This window comes from Lissotriton helveticus, chromosome 9 (genome assembly GCF_964261635.1).
Source record: "Lissotriton helveticus chromosome 9, aLisHel1.1, whole genome shotgun sequence".
NCBI lineage: Eukaryota > Metazoa > Chordata > Amphibia > Caudata > Salamandridae > Lissotriton > Lissotriton helveticus.
Genome location: NC_136070.1, coordinates 1,219,806,798 through 1,219,813,702, shown reverse-complemented (window position 1 = coordinate 1,219,813,702; position 6,905 = coordinate 1,219,806,798).

The following is a 6,905-nucleotide window of genomic DNA, read 5'->3' as shown; positions in this document are numbered from 1 at the left end:
TCAAGGAGCTTGTTTTGACACTTGTGCTGAGCACAGTCAATCCCCTTTTTGGGGGCGGTAGAATTTTTTTGCATGAAGACTGACATATTCGGATCAATCTCTGGCATACCGGCAAACTTACCCATCAGAGAGGGATGGGGACATTTAGCTTGCAATTTAGTCCCAACCTCTTTCTCAAAGCAATCACATCTGGACATAAGCAGCTACAGTCAAGGAAACAATTCCACCAATCTCAAGGGGGCAATTTTTTCAGGATCAAAATCCAAACAATTACCTTGGAAAGAAAAAAGATCGTTGTTGAACACAGTGGGTTTTATGTTCACGTTTTGCCGCAGTGGGCTGGATCTCCTCTTGTGAGAGGTCAGATCTGGAGGACTGTGAAGAAGAGTAGTCATCGTGACCTAGATCACCTTTTGTGGCGGACCCAAAAGGTTCCATAGCCATGATCTAGAAGGATGATATGCAAAAGACATTCTAGGATCTCAGAGTGTGGCCACTGAGGGGAGCTTTTAGAGGGTGCAGGAGTGGCAGATCTCTGCTAATTTTACCTCAAGGAATGAAGCTGGGGGCTCTGTTCTGAGTTTCTGCCGGCCATACTGTTTCAGGGGTTTTGCACAAAGGTGGACTGCTAACACAAGCGTCCTATTAACAGATACCTGCACCTAGTTATCTAGTGCCTCCACCAATTATTCCTTCAGTTGATACTATGAAAGGAGGCCTTTATATGCTGCTATATAAGGACTAGAGGGTAATTTCAATACCACCCTCAGCGAGAGGAGGATGGGGGGGCAACCACATGCAGGCTTACATATGTATATTATAACTGGCAATTTCCAAGTGGAGGGAGTGGCCTGCAGCCCCGAGGGCAGTGCCCTGTTCAACAATTATTGCACACCCCAAAAGGCGAAAAGAGGAAAGACAGAAACAAGCTGTAGAGAGGCTAACTCAACAGCTACCATTCAACTGTTTGTGGGCGACTTGCTCATTTGTGTTCGGGCACCTGCAATAGTAAGAGGACTGAATGTCATTCGGCCAAGACCCGTATTCCCCTCCTAGTCTCCTCAGCATCCGCTCCACGCTGGGGAGGAAAAGAGACTGCAGTCTCCATAATCCCAGAAAGGGGGTATGCTGTATAGAAAAATAAGTGATTCGAATAACAGCGGCACATAAGGGCTCCGGTGGAGCCCTCGATCCGAAAAGCATGGTAGGAGCCACATTACGTTCATAAAATGTAAAGCAATATGATCACCAAAAACAATCCAATAATATTAAATTGTTACCAACAACAAAGGTAGAAAGCAAACAAGTGAAGAGGTACTTAGCTGTGGCTGCTGGAGCAGCAAAGAAAATGGAAGTACTGGGGTGTCAGCAGGTCTTATTGGTACAGTAGGGCTCTGATTAGTGATTGGATACTGTTGATATGGCATTGATTCGTGGAAAATGAAGTTTAATGTGTTCTTATGAATTAACTGGCTGCTGGGTTTTGACCACTAAAGTGTGAGAAGCATCCAGACTTGACATAAAATTCACTAATGCATCAAGGAACGGTGGGTTTTTCCTGATTTGAGAGGGGCTTCCTTCTTTACGTTGCTCGAGTGGTCTGATTATAGCAGTCTGTAAGCTCTACGCCACAGTGAGATATTGTTATCAGTGAAGCTAAACTTTTTAATTCTTTAATAGTTGTTGGAAGGAGGAGTATTTTAGTGATCTTCACAATATATTTATTGGGAGAGGTTATCCTTTATTATGGCTGTCAAAAGGGGTAGACCAGAAATTTAGTGTGCAGAGATCTGACCAGTTAAGTTTGTAAGACTTTTTGATGTGTTTTTTTGGGGGGTGAGGGTTAGGATTTGAGATAATCAGAGGGGTACATTAGGAGAAGGAGGAGATGTTGGACATACTGCAATTTATGTTAGTTTAGACGAAACTGAAATCTTTTGATGTTCAGTGGAATGTCAAACTCACCTAGAAAAGATGTCTAGGTGAGTAGTAGAAATAGTGGGTTTGTATGGATGCTGTGAGGTAGCGGAAGTGATCAAGAAAAGAGGTGTCATGTCCAATTTGGTGGTAGATGATGTGAAAGCAAAAAGTGTTCCTATGGTTTACTCTGATACTTAATGAAACAATGTTGGAGGAGGGTATGGTGTCTGCAATGGTGCAGAGCTAATTATTTTAGTAAATATTTGCTATGTTGCCTTCATTGTTTTCAGGAGGCAGAGAATCCATCTGGTATAAAGACATAAAATGCTGTTTTTGTGGAGGGGAAAAGTATGTTCCAGTGATGAAGACCAGGTCTAAGAAGTGAGTTGTAATGCCTATCTCAGAAGTATGTGCTTGGTCTGATCTAGCACTTACTGGCACTCAGATAAGTGTGGTACTTTGGAGCGATCAATGGGAGACATGGTTTTCATTTTGACTTGAAATAACTTTTTGATATGCCATCCTTGCCTTAGCTTATTTGGTAGGTGATATGTTGGTATCTTATTCGTCTTTAGTGTGGGAATGAGAGATTCTCTGTGTTTTGAAAAGCACATGTTATGATGTAAGAGAATGGGGTGAGGGGAGAGAGAAGGAAGGTGGACCAGAGAGTATGTGACTGTGTAGGAGCTAGGAATCAGAGGTGAGGCAGTTACCATCCAGTTGGAGAGGGACTGCTATGAAATGACAAGGTTTGATCAAAAGGTAGGAGAACAAGAGATCTACTGTCAGTGCTTAATTTTACAAAGTGGTTGCAGGTGGGACCCATCAGCATTCAATTTTTAGGACCTGAATGTAGATTTCCTCATCAGACTTTGAGCCAGAGATAGAGAGAGAGAACACACTAAAGGGGTGAAAAGAAGGAGGAAACGAAATTCAGAAAAGAGTGACGAAAGGAGTTAGTAGGGAAGAAAAGGAGCCTGCAAGAATGAGATAAAGAGGCAGAAAGGGTCTGGTCGTGGATGTAAAAGCCATGAGGTGGCATCACGACTAAACAGCCTTGGCTTTTGGCACACCCACTATTCGGTAGCGCCAGTCACAGGCCTCTGAGTAAAACTTTGAGCCACAGCATTTATTCGTTTACAGGTTAAGAACTAACTACAGCCCTGTGGAGACTCCTGCAGTTCTTGCTAAGGGCCAGTAGTAAAATTACATAACGTCCAAGCTGTACTTTAGTATCTGGCATATGCTCTGATTTATTACCAATTAGGTTGTGATGACGTGCGGACAGCCAGTGCACAGCATAAATCAGAGAGCATGGAGCTCATTGACGGAGTCTTTCTAAGTTGTGACTTTCAACAAGATGTGACTTTGCAATTAGTGGATATACAGAGGTTGAGCACAGACTGCAGCAGAAACAAGGTGCAGGAACTTGGGAGCCAAGCTATGAAGAGGCTGCTCTTCAGTATGAGGCTGCAGGCCAAACAGTGATCAAGCATGATCCCAGTGAGAGCACAGGGATGCAGGTGAAATCACTGGAGGAAGCCGGTGAAGTGCAGAGGCAGAGATGTGTCACTGTGGCAGATGTCAGGTTCACCTTATTACAAGGGCCACTAAATAGAATGGACTTGCAGGTGGATGGGACACACATTACGTTTGTGATGGTGTACCCTGTCCGCCAAACCGTAAATAAGGACCAAAATATTTATATTTTACACTCTGGCGATTTAGGATTGTTTTAAAACGGCTATGTGCATGCCCCAAGAAACTATACTAGTGTCTACTGGATTGAAATACCTGCAATAGCATCAAGCAGATAGTTTCCAGAGTGTACTGCCTGACTTCATGATGGCCGCTGAGTAGCACTGATAGGACTCTTCCTGGTTATGAGATGTTTTTCACTAGAGGCCAGAAAACCTGAAGGCTGCTGAAAAGGTGAGAAGCACTGAGCTTACAGTAGGATGCTTCTGAGAGTCACTAAAAGCAGGTGCTTAAGACCGCATCAACAACAAAAGTAAAACAGACATGTCTGGCTGCACTGCGCTTGAGGTGGTTAGTGCCTTACAGTCTGTTCTACGATTGTCGCTATGAGAATTGTCGGGTTGGTTAATGCTTTGTGGTACAAGGCCATGTATGTGAACAATCCATTTCAGATCTTGTGTCTTACACATCAATTGTAAGGTAGTGGATAAAAGTCAAATATATTCCTATTAATAGGGAACAATGGGTATGATTAAAAGTGTTATCTTTTGTGAATTTGTAGAGCACAGCTAATCATCTGTGAGGGTATCCAGGCACTGATTAGGGCTGGTTGAGTCGGTAAGTGGACCTGTAAATTCCGATCCTTGCACAACCTTCGGTTTGCGCATGGAGCAGTTTTATAACTTACACACAAACACCACATCTCGCGCAATTTTCTCAATATAAATGTCATCAGGTCAAACCTGCCAATAATAAGTAGAGATAAAATGCCAGTAAATCCAGATACAAGCAGAATTTGGTGTGAAACCCACTAATTGCACAAGTAATTCACCATATCTACATATTTTGTGAAAAAACTCAGAACAGGAGGTGCACCTGCTAAAATACCTCTCTCAACTGTGTCACCATTTAGCAGTTGAAGCGAAAAACACACTTCCAACTGGAGCAGTTGTATTTGAGGCTTAACAGAGGGCAGGCAGCCCAACAGAAGCAAGCACAGTATCAAACATTACATTTCATGTTCAAGCCCAGACTGCATCTGATTTAGCCAACAATATATCAACACCACAAATATTAGCACTAAAGCAATAATCACAAGAGGGACAGAAAATGGTGGTGTATTAATCACATCCAGGAAATACAATTACGTTAATGTAAGGTTTTTAATCAGCTGTGGTAAATTACTCTCATTCTGAGGTTTCAACTTTGAAATTAAGTATAACTTGTGAAATCAGTTTTAAAGGCCCTGCATTCTGTATTTTGTTTCCCTTTTTTACGGGCCTTTTCACCGGATACATTTCAGCAGGTTTGAACTATCAAAATCTAAGGAGGGCGAGGTGGGGATGGAACTCTCCACAATTGTTACACTTGTGGCTTTACAAACCCACCTTAGTGGGAAACCTGTTAGCATAGAAATTTCTAGTCCAAGCTTCATCGAAAGGTTTTACCCTCATGGGCCTACCATCTCTCTACCAGAGGTGACCAGAATTTTGAAGCCAAAGACTGGGGACATTTCATAAACAATAGAAGGACTACAATTTTACTTCAAGCGAGCGCACAGAATGACAGCGCTCCTCAGCAGAGAATGACAGAACAGGCAGTAAGCAAATACATAAAATTTATTTTTTTAACCCAGTAGCTTACCTGTTAATTAAATTGCTTTCTTGAAGCAACACCCTGCTTTGTAAAACATAAAAAAGCACCTCCCGCTGTTTTCAGTCGACCCTTTCTAAAAAAAAAAACGGGACATGAGCTAAATTTCTTGAAATCTGCCGGGACACCTGTTGAAAATCTGGGACCGTCCTGGCAAATCCGGGACACCTGGTCACCATACGGCTCCTTAAATAGCTAGATGGCCTGCCATGATCCAGCCGTGAAAGGCTCTTTGGCACCATTCTAGTGATCATTTTCACACAACTTGTAACTCCAATCCCTATGCACACTCTCATTTGCAAAGCATCAGAATGTAACTTTGAACTTGTAATCGGGGCCTAAACAGTATGAAAAAGCATGCCAGAGTCTGTTACAAATGATGGATACAGGCAGGGGAGGTGCTCAAGGTCACACATTCATGGTGAACCCCTGTGGGCTGCTTTGGGTGAAATCATATCATTTCTTCTCACTGTAAATACAACTTTTCCACCCTGCACAACACAGTGAAACACCGCAGCAGGTTCTAATTACAGAGAGAGGCGCGTCGGCCTCTGAAAGCAGACCTTCCTTCACTCCGTGTCCCACCCTTTCTTCTCGATATAAAGGCGCGAGGACAGGCGCGCGGGGGCGGACGCGATGCGCCGCGGCTTTCAAGCATTCCCATCCCAATTAATTCCGCAAACTTTCTCTAAGCCATGCATTTTTAATTTAAAGGCGATTATCTAAGAGGGGCGCGCGCAGAATGGCGAGGCGCTGCCTTTCAGCTCCTAATGGGGAGGTGCGAAGACCTTTGGCGCTCCGACGAGGCACTCCAGGCGGCGATGCGCGGCCCAGACGCTGCCATATTGATTTCAGGAAATGGCAGGCCGGCGAGGGCCTGAAAGCGAACGAACGTCTGCCCATAAAAGCTTCCTTTGTGGAGGGAGCGCCGTCGATCCAGCTGCAGCCGCTTCCCAAGTTCCCCAGCCCGGGCCGCCTGCCACGCGCCACGCAGTGTGCGCACCGGCGCGCGCTGGGCGAGTCATGGAGGGCTCGAGATAGGCGCACTTGCCAGAGTATTAGAAAAATGTGGCCAAATCCGCAAAGTCGGCCACAGAATGCCTGATAACGTGGATAAGGCTGCCCTCATGTGAGAAGTCTGAGCTCACAAGCATTACCACGCCACACCTGGATTATGCTTGACAAAAACCACCCTAAAAGGCAACCTCTTACTTAAAAAGTTCTAGTCGAAGCTATTTCTAAAAGTCTCTCCCTATTGGGTCTACCATACCTCTACCCTCCTTGCTAGGGGCTGCCCATTTTAGTACTGTAAGGTCTGCTTCCATAGCTAGATGGGCTGCCTCTGTGGCACGTTCCAGTCTCAGCTTCCTGTCACTTCCAGATTTACAATAAATTAGGTTTACACATTACTCCGATTTCCTCCTACTGATCCTCTTAACACGGCTGAGATATAACCCTATGCCCATTGCCAATTTTGCATCCCCAGTTCTTACAGAGTAGATGTAAAATGTGGGCAGCTCTGTGATGCGACCAGACAAGGCCGAGTCATAGAGTTTTTTCCCAGGAGGTAAGGGAGTGTAAACAACAATGACAGGTGTGGGTAGAGAAGGGCGGCAAGTAATAACCACAGGAGG